The 23,357-nt window shown below is 42.4% G+C and overlaps 1 long non-coding RNA gene across 1 annotated transcript; it reads right to left on the bottom strand.

Moving 5' to 3' along the window:
- Positions 1-715: 715 nt before the first annotated feature.
- Positions 716-7,662, bottom strand: LOC119817600. Its single transcript, XR_005285921.1, has 4 exons — positions 7,609-7,662; positions 5,133-5,184; positions 2,676-2,882; positions 716-2,189 (listed from the first exon to the last, which is right to left on the bottom strand). It is a non-coding gene; the product is annotated as an uncharacterized LOC119817600 (long non-coding RNA).
- Between the last annotated feature and the right edge of the window lie 15,695 nt (positions 7,663-23,357).

Below are 23,357 nucleotides of genomic sequence, written 5' to 3' on the forward strand. Positions count from 1 at the left end.
GTGTGTGAAATCTAAAAGCATCAGACTCATAAAAGTGGGAAATGTTGGTCAAAGGGTACAGATTTTTCAGTAAGACAGGGCACACTATTAGACATTCCGGAGAGTTGTTGTATTGTGTAACTACGGTTAAGCATTGTGTATTTATACTTAAAATTTTCTTGAAAGTAGACTTTAAATATACTCATCACAGAAACAAGAGAAGTTATGGGAGGTGGTAGAGTAATTAGCTTGACTAGATGGTTTTACAATATCTTACAGGCACAGCACAGAGATATTATGGGTTCAGTTCCAGGCCAGCGCAGTAAAATGAATCTCACAACCAAGTGAGTCACGTACATATTCTTCACCAATGCATATGAAAATTGCGGTTGGGGCTGGCATGGAACACGTGTCTTTAACCCCAGCACTCAGGAGATAGAGGCCAAAAGACTACAAGCTCCAAAACAGTCTAGACTACAAAGGGAATCCAAGTCCAGCTTCGGTACCTCGAAAACCTCTCATTCCAAAAATATGCTATTTGCACGTGTATTACGCTACAGTGTATTATGTGTATACACATAACTAAAAATACAGGCACCTTGATTTTAAAGTTCATTATTTCTAAAATATGCTAACAATTATCTGAACCTTCAACACACCGTAATCTTTTTAGTGGTCTAGGCTCTTGCTTCTATATCTGTGTTTGCTGAGAGATCAGAATGACGATTGACAGAGGTGAGAGTACCAGCAATTTCTTAAGAGAACAATGAAGCTGACCATACCAATTGACCTGCGTTCCCAAAAAGACATTTCTCCATAGCATGGAATGCTGTGGTAGTATTTTACCCACAGGGGAACTTCTTTCAAAATTGGAGTCAGTTCTTTCGAACATGCTGTTGCTTTGGCAACCAAGTTTATGCAATACTCTAAATCCTTTGCTATTCTCTCGACAATGTTCCAGCATCTTCAGAACAGGAATAGATTCCATCTCAAGAAAGCACCATCTTGCTTATTCATAAGAAGGAACTAAAGTGTTGAAGTTCCATCAGGAGATCTCAGCAATTTGGCCACATCTTCAGGCTCCATCTCTAGTTTCTGCTTCAACAGTTTCTGCAGGTACTCCTCCACCGAGGTCTCAGGACCCCTGAAGTGAGGGGTTGAAACTGCCTTCTAAATTCCTATTAATACTGATATTTCATCTCTCATGGGTTCTTAATGACAGCTAGAAAGGAAGTCCTTTTCCTGAGGTGTTCAGTTTGCTTTGCTCACATCTTCCGGAGAAATCATCATCTATGGCAGCTATAGCCTCGTGAATGCATTTTATTTTTAATTAAACTATTTATTGGATTGTATGAGTGTTTTGTCTACATATACCTATGTACCACATGCATGTGTGGTGTCCGTGGAGGCCAGAAGATGACACTGAAAGCCCTGGAACTAGAATTACAAATGTTTATGAACCCCCATGCTGGTCCTGGGAATAGAACCAGGGTCCTCTGCAAAAACAGCCAGTATTCTTAACCTCTGAGACATCTCTCCAGCCCATAAATGTATTTCTTAAGTAATGAGATTCAAAATGATTCCTTGATGCATTGGCTGCAACGTGGGTGCTGTTTTGCAGACAGAAAAGCCCTGTTATCCATGCCACGCGTCTCTATTAGAGCTCTTAGATGACCAGATGAACTGGCAATGTGCAGTACAATTGTGAAAGGAATTTTCTTATCTGAGTAGTAGGTGTCAACAGTGAGCATAAGTCATTCAGTAAAGCTTGATGGATGCAAACATGCTGTCATCCGAGCTCTGCACTTCCATGTTAGAACATAGGCAGAGTGGATTTAGTATCATGCTTAACGGTTCTAGGGTTTTCAGAATGAGTAAGTATTGACTTCAACTTCTGTCATCAGCTGCACTGGCCTGTTACAGTTTGGATAGGAACCATCCCTAACAGCTAGTGTGTTGAAGATCTAGTCATGCAACTGTGTTCAGAGGTAACAACTGTGTCATGAGGATACTAACTAACCTCAGTGGACTGATTCCAAGTCCATAGTCAAATGGATGTCTAGAAGGTGGCGCCTGGTTAGAGGTAGGTCTCTGGGGATGTGGATTTGAAGGGTGTGTCTTGTATTGTCCCTCTCTTTGCTTGTTCTGTATCCTTGCTAGTCTAATGCCAGCAGCATCTTCTGGCCCACGACTCCATGCCACGATACTCCCTGTGAAACAAACCCACCATCAGTCTTTCCTCCTGCACATTGGTTCCTGCCAGGCATTTTACACAGTGACAACGATCTACAACAGTCCCAACGAGATAGCCTGTTGCCTGAAGCTTTGAAACCAGGCATTGTTCTTCCCCTCCAGCCAGGAAAATCCTGGAGGGCATCTTCTTCCAGGAGAAGGCTGTGTCAGTCACATTTAGATTCTGGTGTCCAGCACAGTGGCCAGTGTGACAGTTGGTTTTAATGAAAAATTGTCTTATTAGAATCCCCTGAGTAGGGAGATTGGATGGTGAAATTGTCCTGCTGGTCTCAATTGATGTGGGAAGAGCCATTCCAAAAGTGGGTGGCACCTTCTGCTATCCAGCCAGATTTAAAAGGGGAGGGGGTGTAGCAGAAGGACACTGATTGGCCTTTTTTTGATTTGGCCCTCCCGCTTCCCACTGAGCTGACTTGCCCTTTGCTTACCATGATTCCCCCACTTACATCAGATCCAGCCTCCCCAGGCTTCCATTGTTGACTAAAGTGGCCTCCAGGAATCTTCCACGGTCTTAGTGTCATATTGGGACTGCTGTGGCAGCAGCCTCACAGACTGAGCGACTACCTACTGGTTTCATGGTCTCTCGAATGTGAGGCACACATCACAGGATGTCTCTGGCTGCCGGAACCAAGCAGCTACTGGCTTCTCAGCTTCTAAAGTGTGAGAAAGCTGTTGTTATTTCAACATAAGTTGATTTAATGCATATATATATATTTGTGTGTGTGTGTGTGTGTGTGTGTGTGTATTCGATCAGTTCTGTGCCTTTAGAGCAATAATTCTCAACCTGTAGATTGCAACCCATCAAGGGTCAAACAACCTTTCACAGGGTCACCGAGACCATTGGAAAACACCAATATTTACATTACGATTCATAACAGCAGCAAAATGATAGTTATGAAGTAGCAATGAAAGTAATTTTTTGGTTTGGGGGTCACTACAACATGAGGAACTGTACTGAAGGGTTGCAGCACTAGGAAGGTTGAGAACCCCTGCTCTAGAGAACCCTGACTAACACAGGCAGCTTCTTCCCTTACCAACTCCTCTGGGTACTTGCAGCAGCCTCCCCTTCGGCACTGACCACACCGCCTTACACGTTATGCTGTGGAGATGGCTTCTTTCACAGGGCCTCACAGACCAGCTTCAAATATTTCTTCTGCTTCTTCCTCGCCTCTTTCAGCACCCTGGGATTGAAGGATTCGCCTCCCTGCTCTGCATCACACTTTGACTTGGGAGAGTCTTGCGGCTAGTTTCACCTTCTGACTAAACCGCTAACGCTTTCTCTGTGTCAATAATGTGGCAGCTCACACTATAATAATCCCTGTGTTTCTAAAGCACCACTCTATGTCCTTCAAGCACTTCCCTTTGATCAGTAAGGGCTGGTGCTCAGATGTCAGCTGCACTGATTGGATCAAGAGGCTTTCATTCTTTCTCAGATTTTGACACGGTTTCTTTATTAAGCTTAATCACGGTGAGAAATATCAAATTAGCATTTGACTTATGGTAAGGAAACATGAGGCCTGCCCTTTCACCAGAGCCCGTAGGGGGTTATCCTGTCACCAACTGGCCTGGTTTCAATATTGTGTCACAGGGAACAGAGGGGTCCGAGGAGAGAGAAAGACAGGAGATGTCTGGTTACTGGGACTCTCAGAACACACAGTGCTCCGTGTTGTATGTAATCTGTGTGGTCCACAGATCACCATGACAATGACAATTGAAACATCACAGATCACAAAAGAAATAATAATACAGATGTTAATTAGAATTACCAAAATACCACACAGAGACATGAAATGACCCTGTGCTATTGGGAAAGTAAAGGTAACACCTTGCTTAAACATTAAAAGGCCCAAAGAACTCAATGCTAGTATACACCCAGTGTGAGGAGTCGTGGGCATTCAATTGATTCTAAAATAATGCTGAATTTCAATAAGGCAATGTACAATAAACTTATGGATGCCTGTGCCCCATAAATGCATACAGTAATCATCTATTTAAAAATAAAGAATTTGGGGCCAGAATGGTGAATCAGGTAAAGGTGCTTTCTGAACAAGCCTTCAAATCTAAGCTTGGTACCCTATGTTCAACCCCCCAGAACCTACATAAAGGAAAGAATCAACTCTACAAAGTTGTCCTCTGACCTCCAAACACGCTGTGGAACATACACTCACATCATGTACACATGCAATAATAAATAAATAATCGTTAAATTAAAAACCTGCAACCTCAGCACTTTGGGGGAGCTGAGACAGAAGCTCAAGGTCCCCCTTTGTCTACATGGTAAGTTTCACGCCTGCCTAAACTGCATAATAAGACCGGGTCTATAAATAAAAATAAATAAAATGGTTAAGTAGGCAAGAAAATAGACACAGACGCAGCCAGATGTCCTGACCTGAATGCAGAGGAAGAGGTCAGGATTGTCACAAGACATGGGGAAGGAGTTCTTACAAACAGCCCAGCCCTTCGGAAGACCTGCGGTAGACACTCCTGCATTATGAATTCAAGCTTCGGCCACATCCCAGGTTACTGAAGAACCTCCCTGGTTAGCACTCATTTGAAAGTGGGGCCCAGGGATTGATAATCCATGAGGGGTGGCTCTCAGTACCACTGGTCTCTTCAGAACACGACCTTCACTGCCAACTCAACTGACACCTGAGCACCAGCCCTTACCGACCCAAAATTCGAAAGAAAATGAAAGTCCAGATTGAATGCTCCTGATTAAGAGCACCAAGAGATGGTGTGCTCTGATAGCAAGAGATTTCCTGAGTGCCAGTGTTGTACCACGCATGGAAAATTTGACGCTTAACCTCATGTGACAGGTTGCAGTCAAAACACAGGTGCACGAAAATCGTGTACAATTACCTCCAGGCTATGGATATAAGAATAAATAAAGTGTGTGTTTATACCTGGGTCCCATCTTGAAAGCAGTACATCAGGTAGATAGAAATATTGCAAAATCTAAAAAGAAAAGAAGAAATCAGGAGTCAGAATCCAAACTCTTCGGTCTCCAAACATTTCAGATAAGGGTTATTTGACCAATACGTAATACCATCTACCAGAGAGTCCTTGAGAGAGCTAGATGAGGTAAGGCATGCAGAATATTGGTTAAAGACACATAGTAAGAGCATTAGGGATGCAACAGATATTGTTTTGTAAAAATATGCCTCCTTAGACTGTTCCCAGTAAATGCCATATGACATGCGAAGGTCTTTAGCCATAGGAAGGTTGACATGTTGAAGAACTGCCTCAGAGTTGTTCTGAAATATTGGGCAAAGGTCTTGGCCCAATGCATATTCAGAAACCAGTAAGCATTAGTCATCAGTACATAACCATGAGCCCCAGAAGGAGGCCAGCCAGTGTCTAACACGGGTTGGGTGAGAACAGAGTGTAGTGGATGGTTGAGAAAGACAAGAAGGACAAATTTGGTTCCCAGCACCCAACATATAGAAGTTCACAACTGCCTGTAATTCTGACTCCAAGAGATCAGACACTGTCTTCTAAACTCTATGTACTTACCTGTACTCACTTGTGGTGTCTCTCTCTCTCTCTCTCTCTCTCTCTCTCTCTCTCTCTCACACACACACACACACACACACACACACACACACCTTTTTTTTAATAAAAAGACAGCATGTATGAGAATGCTTTATTGTGGAAAATGCCACAAATTAAAATATGATGGGTAATGATCTCCAGGCAAATATGTGTGACCTACTTCCTTATCAGGGTACCTGCCTTTAGCTTGTAGATGCCAGCCAGCAACTACAGTTACAGAACACACAAGAAAATGTGCTCTAGCTGAAGTCCTCACTCAGTGTCATATGTTTCCATGGCCAGGGATTCTTGAGTGTGCCAGGGCCACAGCTCCTCCCTTCAAAGCTGGCAGCCTAACAAGGAGAACAAGCACAGAACTCCAAAACCACAGAGGCAGGGCTATTGTGGGCCAAGTAGAAAGGCGACTATAGATGAGATTTTGTGGCTGGCAAAGTCAAAGCGAGTGACCATCTGAGGCATCACAGGAGGGGTGCCTGTGCCCACTATTGGATCAGTCTTCTTGAGGAAAACCAGCATCTTGTTTGCTGTCTCTCTCCTAACATGGTTCCTGGATAGACACATCCCAAGGATACTGGAACCAAGGGCTGAGAATATGGAAGGCCCAATCTTTTCTAAGGGACTTAGAGAAACAAAATGTGGTCTATTAAGACAAGTCAGTCTTTAAAATATGCTACACGTGGATGAACCTGAGCATACAACGCAGCAAAATAAGCCAGCACTCTGCGGTGTAACTCCTAACACTCAAGTTCCAGAGTCAACGGTGACTGCCAGGATCAGGGAGGAATAGAGAAATGTTTGATGGGAATGGTTTCGAATTTGCCAGATGAAACCGTGTGGAGATGTTTCACAGTACGCAAATACAGATAACACGACTCAACTCCACGCTTAAGAACAGCAAGCTTTACGTTATGTGGGATGCGTTATGATATACTTTATCTTTAATTGCCATACAAAGCAACAGCTTCTTCAAGGCGTTTTCGTACATCTATAGGGACTAATCCCCCCTCTCAGTCCTGCCCTTTGTCTCCCTGCTTTGGGCCTTGAACCCCTCCACCCTCAATGCCCCCCACTACTTTCATCACACCTATGTTCTATTGCCCTCCTACCCCCCTCCCTGAAAGCTTCCCTTTCTCCTCTCATGGACCCTCTTCTAGTTTCCGGGCAACCACCTCTACTCTCACATATAAATACACATATAAAAAAAAATAGAAGCCGGGATCCATATCTGAAAGAAAATATGCAGTGTCTGTCTTTCTGTACCTGGACTATCTTACTTAGTACATTTTCCAGTTCCATTCATTTTTACTGCAAATTCTGTAATTTCATTTCTATTTCGGGCTGAGTAAAATTCCATTGTATATATGCGCCACATTTTCATTGTCCCCTCCACGGCTGATGACCATCTACGCTGATCCCATTTGCTTGCTATGTTGAGTAGAGCAAAAACACACAAGAATGTCCATGCACCTCTGGGTTAAGACAGAATCCTTTGGCTGCAAGCCCAGAAGCATGACGTTGCTGGGTCATAGAGCACTTCTGGTTTTCGTTTTCAGGGAAACTTCCACAGTGGCTGCACCAATTTACGCTCCCACCAATGCCGAATAAGGCTTCCTTTTCCCTACCTCCTCGTCAGCGTCCACTGTCATTTGTTTTCTTTCCGGTGACCATTCTAGTGGGGCAGTTTTCATCTCTATTTCTCTAGTGGCTAAATATGTTTGTAGCGCAAATTCTAATTGGACTTAATAATAAAAACCTGGAGCCAGATATCAGGGTAAATGCTGAAAGATCAGGGGAGTAAAGGAGCAAGACACTAGGGAGACTTCTTACCTCTACTGAATCCTCAGACCAAAGGGGCTGAGCTCCTGTCTCCGCCTGCCTTACATTCCTCTCTCCACCCAGCCATATCGCTTCCTGTCTCCACCTCCCAAGTGCTGGGATCAAAGTCGTGAGCTCTGTTTTTTCTTTTAGACTGGTTCAATCTCACGTGGCCCACCACTGACTGGCCTCCATGGTTAACTAGTGGCTAGCTCTGCCCTCTGATCTTCAGGCAACCTTTATTTGTTAGAGCACAAACAAAATATCCCCACAGAGGCTGTGTTTGCTAATTTTATGTTAACTTGACCCAAGCTTGAGTTATGTTGAAAGGAGGGAACCTCAGCTGAGGAAATGCCTCCATAAGATCCTATTGGAGGAGGAAGGCCCAGCCCATTGTGGGTGGTGCCATCTCTGGACTGGTGGTCCTGGGTATGGTGGCTCACAATCATCTGTAATGAAGTCTGGTGCCCTCTTCTGGCCTGCAGACATACACACAGAGTATTGTATATATAATAAATAAATAAATATTTTTTTTTTAAAAAAAAAAAGCAGGCTGAGCAAGCCATGGGGAGCAAGCCAGTATGCAGCATGGTCTCTGCATCAGTTCCTGCCTCCGGGTTCCTGCCCTGTGTGAGTTCCTGTCCTGGCTTCCTTTGATGGTGAGCAATACCTAAGGAAGAGTAATCCAAACAAACCTGTTCCTCCCCACGTTGTTTTGTCATGATGTTTCATCACAGCATCAGAAGCCCTAACTAAACAGATGCGGGACACTTCTTAAAAATATCTCCCGACCATTTGCAGTTCTTCTTTTGAGAAATGTCTCTTTAGTTCATTGACCAATTTATTAATTCACAGTGCGGGGCTGGGGTTTTTTTGTTTTTTGTTTTTGTTTTTGTTTTTGTTTTTCATGGTTTATTTTTTTATATTTAAAAATTTCCATCTCCTCCCCTCCTCCTCCCCCTTCCCTCCCGTCCTTCTTCCCCTTCCCTCCCCTACCCTCCACCCATACCTCCCCTCCCTCCCTCTCAAGGCCAAGGAGACATCAGGGTTCCCTACTCTATGCTAAGACCAAGGTCCTCCCAACTCCCCCCAGGTCCAGGAAGGTGATCGACCAAGCTGAGAAGGCTCCCACAGAGCCCGTCCATGCAGAAGAATCAGAGCCCAGCGCCATTGTCCTTTGCTTCTCAGTCAGCCCCCACTTTTGGCCACATTCCAAGAGACGGGTTTGGTGGCATGATCCATCGGTCCCATTCCAACTGGAGTTGGTGATCTCCCATTAGTTCTGTCCCACCGTCTCCATGAGTGAACGCACCCCTCACGTTCCTGACTTTCTCATGTTCTTTGGAGTCTAAATTTAAAGTGTTTTATACATTCTAGATATTAACCACAAACAGGAAATGTGGCTGGAAAAGATTTTCTCCATGCTGTGGACTGTCTATCCACTCTGTGTTTGGTTTCCTTTGCTCAGCAGAAGCGTTTTAATTTCATGTAGTCACACTTGTCAGTTGCTGGGACTGTTTCCTGTGCGATTGTGGTTTGTCCGGAAAGCCCTTGCCTTGCCTACACATATGTTTTGAGTTATACTCCCTATGTTTCTCTTTGACAGTCTCAGTTTTTCAGTTAAGGTCTTTGATCCACTTCAAATTGATTCTTGTGCAGGCCGAGAGATGCAGATCTAATTTTGTTATTCTGAAGGAAGATATCCAGTGTTGCCAGCACCATTTATTGAATAGGATGTCTCTTTTTCAATGTATGGTTTTTGACAGCTTTGTCGAAATTAGGCGTGTGGGTTTATTTCTGGGCCGTCCGTTTGGTTCCATTGGTCTGCTTTTATGGACACATCACCTTCCCCACATATAACTATGAGTCAATTTCATGGTCACATGAAAATGCAGCCCTAGGTCAGTTAACTTCTGGACTCCCTGCTGAGTGAACAAGGGGAGAGTGCCTATCTACAGCTGTCAATCATCTCAAATCATCGTAAACCTGACAAGCCCCAAATCAGAATGACAGTTCCTCACTCCAGAGTCCACACTTCCATCAGGGTTTTATCCCGGAGCACACCTTTCTGCTGCTCTTCAGACACTCCCGTTCCACTTACATCCCGCCCTCCGTCACTGCTGTACCAAGCCCATCACTCACCCCTACTTCTTAACCATAAAAAGCCTTCTCCCCACTCTGAAGCCAGATCAACACAACCATCCATTGACCCCCACTTAAACCACCAAACTGATCCATAACTGAATCTCTCCTCTTTATCCTGCACCCTCCCATTTAAGGTGATAACAGAGTGGTCTTTCCAATACCCATCAGCTATTACAACCCCAACATTCAGATATCTGTGGTGATGTTTTGTTTGTGTTTTAACAAATAAAGCTTGCCTGAAGATCAGAGTGTGGAGCTAGCCACCCTAGTTAGCCATAGAGGCCAGGCAATGGTGGCACACACCTTTAATCCCAGCACTCAGGAGACAGAGGCAGGAGTATCTCTGTGAGTTCCAAGGCCACCCTGGGCTACACAAGATTGAATTGGTCTAAAAGACCAATTCACACTTTTAACCCCAGCACTAGGGAGGTGGAGACAGGAGGTCATGGCATATTTCAGTCTGAGGTTTCATAGAGAAGGCGTTCAGTCTGAAGACTTGCAGAGACAGGATACCCCATTCAGTCTGACGATTCTGTAGAGGTAAGAACTAGTGACTGACTGCTCTGCTTCTCTGATCTTTCAGCTTTCACCCCCTAATATCTGATTCTGGGCTTTTATTATTAAAATTAATTAGAATTTCTCCTACAGACCTCCAGGAGTTTTACAAGAACTGCAAAAAGAAAAATCCTCCTATATATGGTCCTGACTCACTATGCAGCCGCTTCTGTCCAGTGCCTCTTCCTCTCTGCGCTCGGGTCATGCTCATCCTCTACCTATGTTCTTACTGTAGTCTCTTCCTTTCAGGGCCCGGGATCTTGTGCATCATTGACCATCCCCACTATTCCAGATTGACTTCTGACTTTATACTGTCCACCACGAAAGGCTCCCTCCTCCAGGAAGCCTCCTATCAGCACCAGCTGGGGCTACTTATGCCGCACCTACCACTGCGGCATCTGCACTCTCTAGGTGGTTCTTAGGCAGCTTCTTTTTCCAAAGAAGTTTTAGCCCTCGGGCACCAGGCACCTGGTTTTGCTTATTTGTTTGGTTTGTTTTTGTCAGTTTTTTTTTTGTTTTTTGTTTTTGTTTTGCTGTTGTTTTGATTGACAGTTGTAACTGACTGAAGTGTCACAGGCTGAAGTCCAATTATAAACTCGATAGAATAAGGAGGTGGAGCCTATGAGGGCATGATGGGTTCATGGATGACACAGTCCTTATGAATGGGATTAGTGTTCTCCTAAAGGGACATTAAGGAGCTCTCTCATCCATTTCTTCCGTGTAAGGACACATGAGAAGGTTAACAGCTATGACTCAGACAAGAGGCCCTCACCAGACACTGCCTCTGCCAGTACCTTGATCATGGACTTCACAGTCTAGACAACTGTGTGAAATTCCTGAAATTACAGCTATTTCAGAAGGAAGATACAAGAGGATAACAAGTTCAAAGCCTGCTTGGACTACAGAGTGAGTTCAAGGTCAGTCTCTGTGCCTCGGTGACCCCGTCTCCAAATGAAAAGTAAAAATAGGGCTAATAATACTGCCCAGTGGTGGAGCATCTGTCTTTTATGTATGAGACTGTGGACTTGATTACCAGTAAAACACACACACACACACACACACACACACACACAGAGAGAGAGAGAGAGAGAGAGAGAGAGAGAGAGAGAGAGAGAGAGAGAGAGAGAGAGAGAGAATGAGAAATAGAATTCTGTTATTTAAAATCTGCCCTGCCCAGCTCATGGTATTTTGCAATTGCATTCTGAATGGACTAAAACATCATTATGCCCCTCCATTCACAGCACAATGCTTTGCAAATAGCAAGTTCTGAAAACGAGAGGATGAATGAACACAGGACTTCAGAAACAACTAGAAGCAAATGACTCTAAATTACTTACTCTGAATTACAGCATTTTAATGAAGAAATCCAGTATTACTGCTAGCAAGCGCAGGCATGTCATTTGATGAAACAGATCTTTGGGGAGATGCTTCTGTGTGCTCAGCGTCACCACAGCACAAAAGACCGGGAGAGAAACAGAAGGGGCAGCAGACATGACCTCTGTCCCCAAACAGTCCTCAAAGGCCATGTGCAGGACTCTAGCAAAGAAAGAGGAAAGCAAGTGCTCATAATACAGCAATTCCCCAAAGACAGCACATGACAAACCCTGCGGAACTGATCACAGCTTCCTGTGAACGGCGAGTGTGGGAGAGACTGGAGTAGGCTAGACGAATGAGACATCTTTGTAAACCAGCTCACAGCTGAATTAGACCTCAAGGCAAGGAAGGAGATGAGAGGGAGAAAGGAACACACACACACACACACACACACAAGCACGCACCAAGAGGCAGCATGGTGAGTTTGTGCGGGAGGACAACTCTGCCTACTGGGAAGGATGGAAGTGGAGGGAAGCGTGAGGTATGGCTTACATTTTGTTCTTCATCAGGAAGACAGGAGGACATTACAAACAGCTCAAGGTAGACATGCTTGGGAGAGACCGAGCTGATCGCCTGGGGTTTGTTGCTGTGAATGTCAACTCCATCACGAAGGTGTTGTGCCTGCCCAGCCTCATCCTCAAGAGGACAGGGAAACTGAAGAGGCTACCCTCCGGGGACTGTCACAAAGGATCTGGGGCAAGGGAGAGAGGGCTTGTAGGCAGATGGAGGGGTCACTGCGATAGTCACCCAGCTTCCAAGCACTGCACCTGAGGGAAGCAAGCCCGAGTCCCAACACCTGACACTTTCAACCAACAAGGAAAGACCCAACCCTTTTTTACAAGGAAGGGACCGGCTTTTGTAATTCTCGGTCCAAACTTAAGTGCTTTTACTTCTCATCTTAGGATGCATCTGCTTTCTGCTGTGATTTTTATGGAGGAGCTTGAGGAGTCATTGGATCCTCTGGTGGGTTGGAACAGCATGTCTTGTTAAGGACTTGCTCCACTGAATGAAGCTCCTGAACCTGCTAGCTCTCTTACGCAAGCATATAGAAAGATTTACTGGGTTTGGGGAACAGCAGAGGCAGAAGGAAAGTCCAGTGCAATAACCAAACCTTTTCTCTGCTGGTGAACAGAATTGTCCCCAGATACATTGCAGCAACTTCCGTCACTGCGCTGGGACAAACTGGAAATGCTCCTTTGGTGTTTATTTCTAAAATAAATCATGATGACTCACGCAACGGCAGTCTTTGTTACAGCGCTTAACCATCATAACCTAGGTGATGTATATTCAGGTTTTGGTGACTACAAATTTAAATTGTCAGAAATGACTTACAATCAAGAAATGAGACTTTAACTTTGGAAAGCACAGATTTATCCATTTCCTGCAGAAGTTGGCTATTGAGGAGTACTAGACTTCAGTGGCTAGTTCGCATAGGTCCAACCACTGACTATATTGTATTCTTTAAATAATAAGAGAAAGTCAACTATAAGAATTTTCTGACAATAAGAGAACTCCATCAAGAAGCAGATAAGAAATATTTAATTTTGTAACAACCATTCCATTTAAAAATTAACAAAGAATGCGAATATATAACTTACTGAAGATGAATATCCAACTATTCTGAAAGAAATGCAGGGAAGGGGAAGATGGCAATGTCTCTATCCAGGCGAAATGCAAACAGGAACAATGGGCTACACAGCACAAAGAGGCATAATATGAAGCTCTACCCAGGCTGTGTAGCAGTGGTTTTTGTGTGTTGTGAGCAAGTGTTTTCCTTCTAGGAAAAAGTTCTAGCAACTTCTATTAAAACTTTCACGGGCTTGCAGTTCTTTGAATGAGCAATGAAAATGTTGAAAACCCTTCCTTTCAGAAATAAAAACCTGAGTCATTAAGATAGTTCAGTGGGTAAAGGTGCCTACCCTCAAGCCTGATCCCCAGAAACTGCATGGTAATGGGATCTGCATGGTAGGCAGATCCCCAGTTGTCTTCTGACCTTGCATATATGCCGTGGGCACATGCAGGTGTGTGCGCGCACACACACCCACACCCACACACCCATACCCACACCCACACAGAGAGGGGGGGAGAGGGAGAGGGAGAGGGAGAGAGAGAGAGAAAGAATTAATTGAATGTAATAAAACGGTTTAAGACCTAAAAGCTGCAGTGTGCAAGGGCAGAAATCCAGCCATGACTTGGGTGCTTTCTGTCTCTTCAGGGTTTGTGAGCTGAAACCTTGGTCCCAGCTCAAAGGAAGACATTAGGGGCGGGGAACACTGCCATCAGAGGCAGTTAATGTTGCTCTCGGTTAGTTCTTGTAAAATGAAATTTTCATAAAAGACTAAAATTGTCCCTCCTCACTCTCCCTGGCTTCCTGTTTCATCATGTGCTCCCTCAGCCTCCCTCAAGCTCCCACCATGACCCCCATCTGCCATGAGATAAGGCAGAAATCCCCTCCACCCCAAGGCTGAATCAATAGGCCCCTGGGCTTGGACTTTCACCTTCAGAAATTGAACTAATTAAATTTCTTTTCTATAACATATTTAGTTTCTAGTATTTTTGCTATAGCAACAGAAACAGACTAAAACATATTCTTTGAGGCTTATAATAACCATATTTGTTTTAAAAGTCAGGGGCCATTCTAAATTAGTCATCAAAACCTTCTAGAACAATGGTTCTCAACATCCCTATTGCTGCGACCCATTAATACAGTTCTTCATGTGGTGACCCCCCAACCATAAAATTATTTTCACTGCTACTTCATAACTGTAATTTTGCTACTGTTATGAACTGTAATGTAAATATCTGTTTTTTCTAATAGTCTTCGACTGTCAATGCAAAAGGGTCATTTGAACTCTGCCCAGGAGTCACAACCCAGTGTAAGAAACACTGCTCAGCATAATTTTTCAGTGTCACCCATACAATATTACATACTAGTAATTTACTCCCTCCTATTGTTGTATATTATTCTGTTGTATGACTAGCTTATAACCACCTGGTGATTCTGCTTGGGTTGTTTCTAATGTTCACTTTTTATGTAAGAGCTGACACTAACATTTGTGCATAGGTCCTGTGCAAATACAGCTTTTCACTTTTCTTAGGCAAATATGAAGGAAATTCCTGGGTCATGTGGTTAGTATGTGTTGATCTTCATTAAAATGCCCAACAATTCTCCCACCAGCGATAGATGAGCTTCCAAGCTGCTCTCTTACAGCTTTACCACACTTTGAATTGGTCAGTCTTTGGAATTTCAGCCACTGACTTCATATATTCCTATCTTATTGTGGTTTTAACTTGCATTTCCTTGAAAACCCATGCTAAGACTCTATCAATGTGTTTATTGGAAATTTTTACATGCTGCATATATTTTGCAAACTATAAAAAACTTTTGCCTATTTAGGGGGTGAGAGCATTTGAGCCAGGGTTCCTCTACGTGGTCTTGGCTGCCATGAATAAGAAAGCAAAATCTATACAAGAAACACACATCAACCTCAAAGACAGACATTACCTCTGAGTAAAGGGTTAGGAAAAGATTTTGTAATCAAATGTACCTAAGAGACAAGTTGGTGTAGCTATCCTAATATCTAACAAAATAGACTTCAAACTAAAATCAATCAAAATAGGTTTATGAGTATAAGTATACTCATAACAGGAACAATCCATCAAGATGAAATCTCAGTCCTGAACATCTATGCCCCAAATACCGGAGCACCCACATATGTAAAAGAAACATTACTAAAGCTTAAATGGCACATCAAACCCCACACACTAATAGTAGGACTCTTCAACACCCCACTCTCCCCAATGGACAGGAAAACCAGACAGAAACCTAACAAAGAAATAAGAGAATTAACAGATATTATGACTCAAAGGGAATTAACCGACATCTATAGATCATTCCACCCAAGCACAAAAGAATATACCTTCTTCTCAGCACCTCATGGAACCGTCTCTAAAACTGACCTCATACTCAGTAAGAACGCAAACCTCAATAGAAATAAAAAAAATGGAGCAATCCCCTGTATCTTATAGGATCACCATGCTTTAAAATTAGAATCCAACAGCAACACTAATTTCAGAAAACCCACAAACACATGTAAAATAAACAGTGCTCTATTGAACCACCCCCTGGATCAAGGAAGAAATAAAGAAAGAAATTAAAGACTTCTTAGAATTCAACAAAAATGAAGGCACAATGTACTCACACTTATGAGACACTATGAAAGGAGTGCTAAGAGGAAAGTTCATAGCACTAAGCGCCTACATAAAGAAAGTGGCGAAATCTCACACTTGTGACTTAACAGCACACCTGAAAGCTCTAGAACAAAAAGAAGCAGACTCACTCAGGAGGAATAGAAGATAATTAAAATGAGTGCTGAAATCAACAAAATAGAAACAAAGAATCAATGAAACAAAGAGCTGATTCTTTGAGAAAATCAACAAAGATAGACAAACCCTCATCCAAACTAATCAAAGAGCAGAGCGAGAACATCCAAATTAACAAATTCAGAAATGAAAAGGGGGATATAATGACAGACACTGAGTACATATCCAGAGAGTCGTTAGGTTATACTACAAAAACCTGTACTCCACAAAATTGGGAAATGTAAAAGAAATGAACAATTTTCTGGATAGGTACCATATATCAAAATTAAATCAAGACCAAGTGGACAATTTAAATAGACCTATAACCTGCAAGGAAATAGAAGCTGTCATCAAAAGCCTCCCAACCAAGAAAAGCCCAGGATCAGATGGTTTCAGTGCAGAATTCTACCACAACTTCAAAGAAGAGCTAATACCTATATTCTGCAAAGTGTTCTTCGTAACAGAAACAGAAGGAACATTGCCAAACTCTTTTTATGAGGCTATGGTTACCCTGATACCAAAACCACACAAAGACTCAACCAAGAAAGAGAATTACACACCAATCTCACTCATGAACATAGATGCAAAAATATTCAATAAAATACTGGCAAACCAAATCCAAGGATATACCAAAAAAAATCATCCAACATTATCAAGTAGGCTTCATCCCTGAGATGAGGGATGGTTCAACATATGAAAATCTATCAAAGTAATCCACCATATACATAAACTGAAATAAAAAATATGATCATCTCATTAAATGCTGAAAAATAATTCGACAAAATCCAATATCCCTTCATGATAAAGGTCTTGGAGAGATTAGGGATACAAGGAACATATGTAAACATAATAAAGGCAATATACAGCAAGCCAACAGCCAGCATCAAATTAAATGGAGAGAAACTCAAAGATATTCCACTGAAATCAGGAACAAGACAAGGCTGTACACTCTCTCCATATCTCTTCAACATAGTTCTTGAAGTTCTGGCTAGAGTAATAAGATAGCAAAAGGAGATCAAGAAGATTTAAATTGCAAAGAAAGAAGCCAAACTTTGTTATTTGCTGATGATATGATATAGTATACTTAAGTGACCCCAAAAATCTCTACCAGGGAACTCCTACAGCTGATAAACACCTTCAGTAATGTGGCAGCATACAAGATCAACTAAAAAAAATCAGTAGCCCTCCTATATACAAATGATAAAAAATCTGAGAAAGAAATCAGAGAAGCATCACCCTTCACAATAGCCACAAATATCATAAAATATTTTGGGTAACACTAACCAAAGAAGTGAAAGACCTATTTGACAAGAACTTTAAGTCTTTGAAGAAAGAAATTGAAGAAGATATCAGAAAATGAAAAGATCTCCCATGCCTTTGGATAGGTAGGATCAACATAATAAAAATAGTAATCCTACCAAAAGCAATCTATAGATTCAATGCAATCCCCACCAAAGTCCCAACACAATTCTTCACAGACCTTGAAAGAACAATACTTAACTTCATATGAAAAAAAACAAAAAAAAAACAGGATAGCCAAAACAATACTGTACAATAAAGGAACTTCCAGAGGCATCACCATCCCTGACATCAAGCTCTATTATAGAGCTACAGTAATGAAAACAGCTTGGTATTGGCATAAAAACAAAGAGGTTGGCCAATGGAATCAAATCAAGGACCCGGATATGAATCCACACACCTATGAACACCTAACTTTTGACAAAGGAGCTAAAAATATAAAATGTAAAAAATAAAGCATCTTCAACAAATGGTGCTGGCATAACTGGATGTCAGCATGTAGAAGACTGAAAATAGATCCATATCTATCACCCTGCACAAAACTCAAGTCCAAATGGATTAAAGACTTATTATAAATCTGACCACACTGGACCTGATAAGAGAAAGTGGGAAGTAGCCTTTAATGCATGGACACAGGAGACCACTTCCTAAATATAACCCCAGTAGCATAGACACTGAGAGCAACAATAAATAAATGGGACCTCCTAAAACTGAGAAGCTTCTGTAAAGCAAAGGACACGGTCAGGAAGACAAAAAGGCAGCCTACCGAATGGGAAAAGATCTTTACCAACCCCACATGAGACAGAAGACTTATATCCAAAATATGTATCTTAAAAAAGCTCAAGAAATTAGACATCAAAGTTCCAACTAACCCACTTTAAAAATGGGGTACAGAACTAAACAGAGAATTCTCAACAGAAGAATCTCAAATGACTGAAAGACACTTAAGGAAATGTTCAACATCCTTAGCCATCAGGGAAATACAAATCAAAACAACTCTGAGATTCCATCTTACACCTGTAAGAATGGCCATGATCGAAAACACCAATGATAGTATATGCTGGAGACGATGTGGAATAAGGGGAACACTCCTCCATTGCTGGTGGGAGTGCTAACTTATACAACCACTTTGGAAATCAGTATGGCGGTTTCTCAGAAAATTGGGAATCAACCTACCTCAGGATCCAGCAATATATACCCAAAGTATAAGATGCTCAATCATACTACAAGGACATTTGTTCAACTACATTCATAGCAGCATTATTTGGAATAGCCAGAACCTGGAAACAACCTAGATGCCCCTCAACCAAAGAACAGATAAAGAGAATGTGGCACATTTATACATTAGAGTACTACTCAGTGGGGGAAAAAAATGACATCTTTAAATTTGCATGCAAATGGATGGAATAAAAAAAACCATCCTGAGTGAGGTAACCCAGACCCAGAAAGATGAACATGGTATGTACTCACTCATAAGTGGATACTAGCTGTAAAGCAAAGGATATTGAACTTATAGTTCATGATCCTAGAGAAGCTAAGTAACAAGTTGAACCCTAAGAAAAACATACATAGATCTACCTGAGAAGGGGAAACAGACAAGATCACCTGACAAAATTGGGAGCATGGGGGTGGAAGGAGTAGGGAGGGCAGAAGGGGAAGACAAGGGGAGAAAGGGAGTGGAGAGGAGAACTTGAGGGAACCAGATAGTCGAGATGGAGGAAGGACAGAGATAAGAGCAAGGAAGGAGATATTTTGATTGAAGGAGCCATTATGGGGCTAGCAAGAAAATTGGCACTAGAGAAATTCTCAGGAATCCACAAGGATAACACCAGATAAGACCCTAAGCAAAAGAGGAGAGGGTGCCCAAACTGGCCTTGCCCTGTAATCAGACTGATGAATATCTTAAATATCACCATAGAACTTTCATCCTCCTGCAACTGATGGAAACAGAGGCAGAGACCTGCATCAGAGCACTGAACTGAGCCCCCAAAGTCCTGTTGAAGAATGGGAGGAGTGAGAATATGAGCAAAGAGGTCAAGACCATGATTGGTACACCCACTGAAACAGTTTACCAGAACAAATGAGAGCTTACCAACTCTGGCCGGACAGGGAAGGAAACAGCATAGGTCCAAACTAGTCCCACTGACAGTTGTATGGCTGGGGCTGACTGTGGGGCCACTGGCAGTGGCACGGGGATTTATCCCTACTGCTTGTACTGACTTTTTTGGAAGCTTTTCTCTTTGGTTGGATACCTTGCTCAGCTTAGACAGCTTAGACATAGTAGGGAGGGCCTTTGACCTTCCCCAAGGCAATGTGCCCTATCCTCTCTGAGGAGTGGATGGGGGAGGGAGATAGAAGGGGCGAGGTGGAGGGAAGGAAAGGAGGGGAGGGAGTGGAAACTGGAAATGGTATGTAAAATAAAAAAAGATTGTTTTCTTTTAAAAAAAAAATAAGTACATAAATAAAAGTTTTTAAAAAGGTATGTGTCACCAGGCCCAGCACACATTTGCCTATTTTTAAATTAAGTAAGAAAAATCTTTTATTAAGTTAATTTTTTATTGTTGAATTGTGAGAACTTTTTATTTCATTAATTATTGACCTGTGTGTGCATGTAATGAATGCCAATGCAGGTTTCAAACAGAGGCTGGAAGAAAGCGTCAGATCACCTGGAGGCACAGGTAGTTGTAAGCTGGAGGAGGTCATGCTGAGAACCAAGCTTGTTGGGTCCCCTGCAAGAGCAGTATGTGCTTTTAACCACGGAGCCATTTCTTCAGTCCCTAAGCTTTCTTTATATGTTCTCTATGTGTGTTTGTGTGTATATGCACTATGGATAGCTTTTCTTAAACTATTATGCAATATTATTGTGTTTCCCATAGAGCAGATTTTAGTTTTGATGACAAAACAAAACTTCTCGACTGTTTATGTCTGAACTTCTTTTTGTCTCATAGTGCAGTTTCCATTTTGATGATGACTAAATTTTTGAATTGCTTATGTCTGGTGCTTTCTGCATTCTGAACACTCCGTGTTTATCCCAACTTGCTAAGATGTCTACTTGTGTTTTCTTTCAGGAATTTGAAGTTCCAGTGGAGTAGAAGGATCGCACGAGAGTTAGAAGTGATTACAGATAACCCTTGGTTCCCAGCACCTGTATCAGCTCATAGCCACTTGTAATTCCAGCTCTAGGGCATCTGATGCCCTCATCTTGACTTTTGGGGTACCTGCACACATATGAACATACATACACACAGACACATATATAAATAATAAAATATCTAAACAAAATTTAAAGTTTCTCATCTAATCCTACAGTCTACTTCATTTTAATTTTGGTAACTACTAACATATATGTTTGCATTGTGCATATGATAATTGCTGTTGTCATTACAGGACACATCCATAGATTCCAGCCACATTTCTGGAAATAGCTATCCTTTCTCCATTGGGTTACTTATACTGCATGACCTATTTTGTAGACCATACTTCTAACAGAACATAGAAGGGAAAATGAAAAGATACATATCAAACTCTTGACACTGATCACCTCTAAGCCGTGGAACTGGAGGGGAATTGAGAGTAAATTAATATTTTTTCTTATGTCTCTTTGGGATTTCTCAACCTTTAAATGTGAAAATAAATGAAAGGCAATAAATTATCATCTGAAATAAAAGTAACATAGGGCAGGGCTTTTCTGCAAAGGAGAGTGGGATCATGTGTGTAAAGAAGTGTGGTGCGGGGCCTGGACTAGACGTTGTTATCCAGTCCTGTGAGGAGGAGGCCAAAGAAACAAAAGAGGCTTTGAAGGCAGAACAGAGGACTTGACAGCTGGTTGAATGTGAAGGAAGAAGGGAAAAGAAGAAAGTTAAAGAAATTCCAAGTTTGAGCCTAGAAAAATAACTGTTCTAGGAAAAATTTAAGAGGCCAGAAATTCATTTTATAATATGAAATATTGCATCCAGCTGAGTTTGAGAGGATGGCCGAATATATGACTAGAAATGTCTAGCCGACTTTCGAAGACAAGTTAACCACTTGATTTAGAAAAAGCGCATGTCCTTTGGGATGTATTTGCTTGTTCCATGGACGTTTTTGAACAGCCCCATTGGGTAGTCACTCACACAGAGTTCAGAGGTGACCTCCGTCTCGCACTGAGTGGGTGCAGAGGCCAGCGCCTGGTTCGCTGTAATAACCAGTCCATGGGTGGAGGAAGAGGGCAGAGACAGCAGACAAAGTGTGCTTCGGTAGTGCTGCTTAAGAGCCCAGGCATGTTTGGAAATAGTTCCTCTAATTATTTTCAGCACTTTTCTTAAGCCTTGTTTACACTATTAATTTATTTTACAAACCCTTTCTTAGCAAATAACACCAAGAGATCCAGTGGGACTTAGCAAGGGTAAGTGGAATCTAAATTAAAGTAAGCTGCCAGCGTTGATTTTTATTTCTACTGTTTCAGATAAGGCAATGCCAGATGATCAGATGTATGCGAGCATATCACTAAATCTCTGTTTAGTGAAGGAGCACGGTGCCTGGATTTCTCGGGAGAGGAATAACCCCCTATTTGTAGAGAAGTAAGTTTAGAACTATGTGGTGGTTTGAACAAGAATCCACTCCCCTACCCCCTCACCACCCCATCCCCAACCTCCCACACCCCCACACACGCACAGTTTCCGATGTATGATTGGTTCCCAGTTGGTGGCACTGTTTGGGTAGATTCAGGAGGTATGGCCTTTCTGGAGAAAGTATGTCACTAAGGGCAGACTCAGAGATTTCAAAGCTATGTGCCAATCCCAGTGCCATGCTGTTTTCTCTGAGTGTTTCCTGTTTGTGGCTCAAGATATGAACCCTCAGCTTCGGCTCTGGCCACCATACTGGCTGCTTACCCACCATGACAGACTCTTATCTCTCTGGAACCATAAGCTCAAATAAACTCTCCTTTCACAAGTTGTGTTGGTCATGGGGTTTCATCACAGCTACAGGAAAGTAACTGTATTTTTCTATCAAAGTAATACACAGGGAAAAATACCCAATGGGAAATCAATTATTAAGGCTAACATGGGTCCAAGTGTGGACATCTTATACGACCTCATTTGACTAGTACAATGCTCACTGTACCACGAAGGAACCAACATTTCACAGAGATAATGAGGAAGAATGGAAACTGAAATTCATGTCTGCCTATTTTCAAGAAGACTTCTAACAAAATAAATGAGAAGTAAGACTAAAACACTTGCCAGTTACTTTTCTATTACTGCCTTTAAACACTGTGACCAAGGCAACTTACAAAAGAAAGCCTTTAACTTGGGACTTTCAGTTTCAAAGGATTAAAGAGGAGCATGCATGGCACTGAAGCAGTTTCTGACGGCTCACATTGTTACACAACCACCAGGCAGACAGAGAGAGAGGTCATTGGGAATGGCATGAGCTTTTGAAACCTGAAAGCCACCACCGCCGGTGACATCACCTCCTGCTCTCCCCTAGACAGATCCACCAGCTAGGGACCAAGCACTCAGCCATATGAGCCTATGGGGGACGATTCCCATTTAACCACCACGCTAGCTGTCACTTTCTAGGCTGGCGCTATGTGTAAGGGGCTGCACGACCCACCTGCAGAAAGCAGCTACCTCATTCAAAATTCCCTGACATTAACTGAATCACCTGAGCTTAATTAAACTTAAGGAAGACAGCAAAAAGAGTGGGTGTATAAGAACTATACTGATAAAGTTGTTAATTAGACTGCAGGAGTTGGGTTCATTTTGTCTCATTTTTTTTTTTTGTCTCAAAACATCAAATGTCTTGTTGTAGGTCAATGTTTTGTTGCCAGAAAGAGTAAAAGCTTCTTTGAGTACTCATTCTATAACCACTGGGCAAAAGATCATGAGCAAAAGCCCCTCCCTCAGACCTCAGCTTCCTCCTCTATTCCACTGGGAGAACTTCTGCCACCCCATCTCAGCGGTACTGAAAAATCAAGTAGGAGGAATTGTCTGTAAATGCGCTTGAGACACTTCTTAACCACCAAGTGTTCATGCCTAGGGTCA

The sequence above is a fragment of the Arvicola amphibius genome, chromosome 6, assembly GCF_903992535.2.
Source record: "Arvicola amphibius chromosome 6, mArvAmp1.2, whole genome shotgun sequence".
NCBI lineage: Eukaryota > Metazoa > Chordata > Mammalia > Rodentia > Cricetidae > Arvicola > Arvicola amphibius.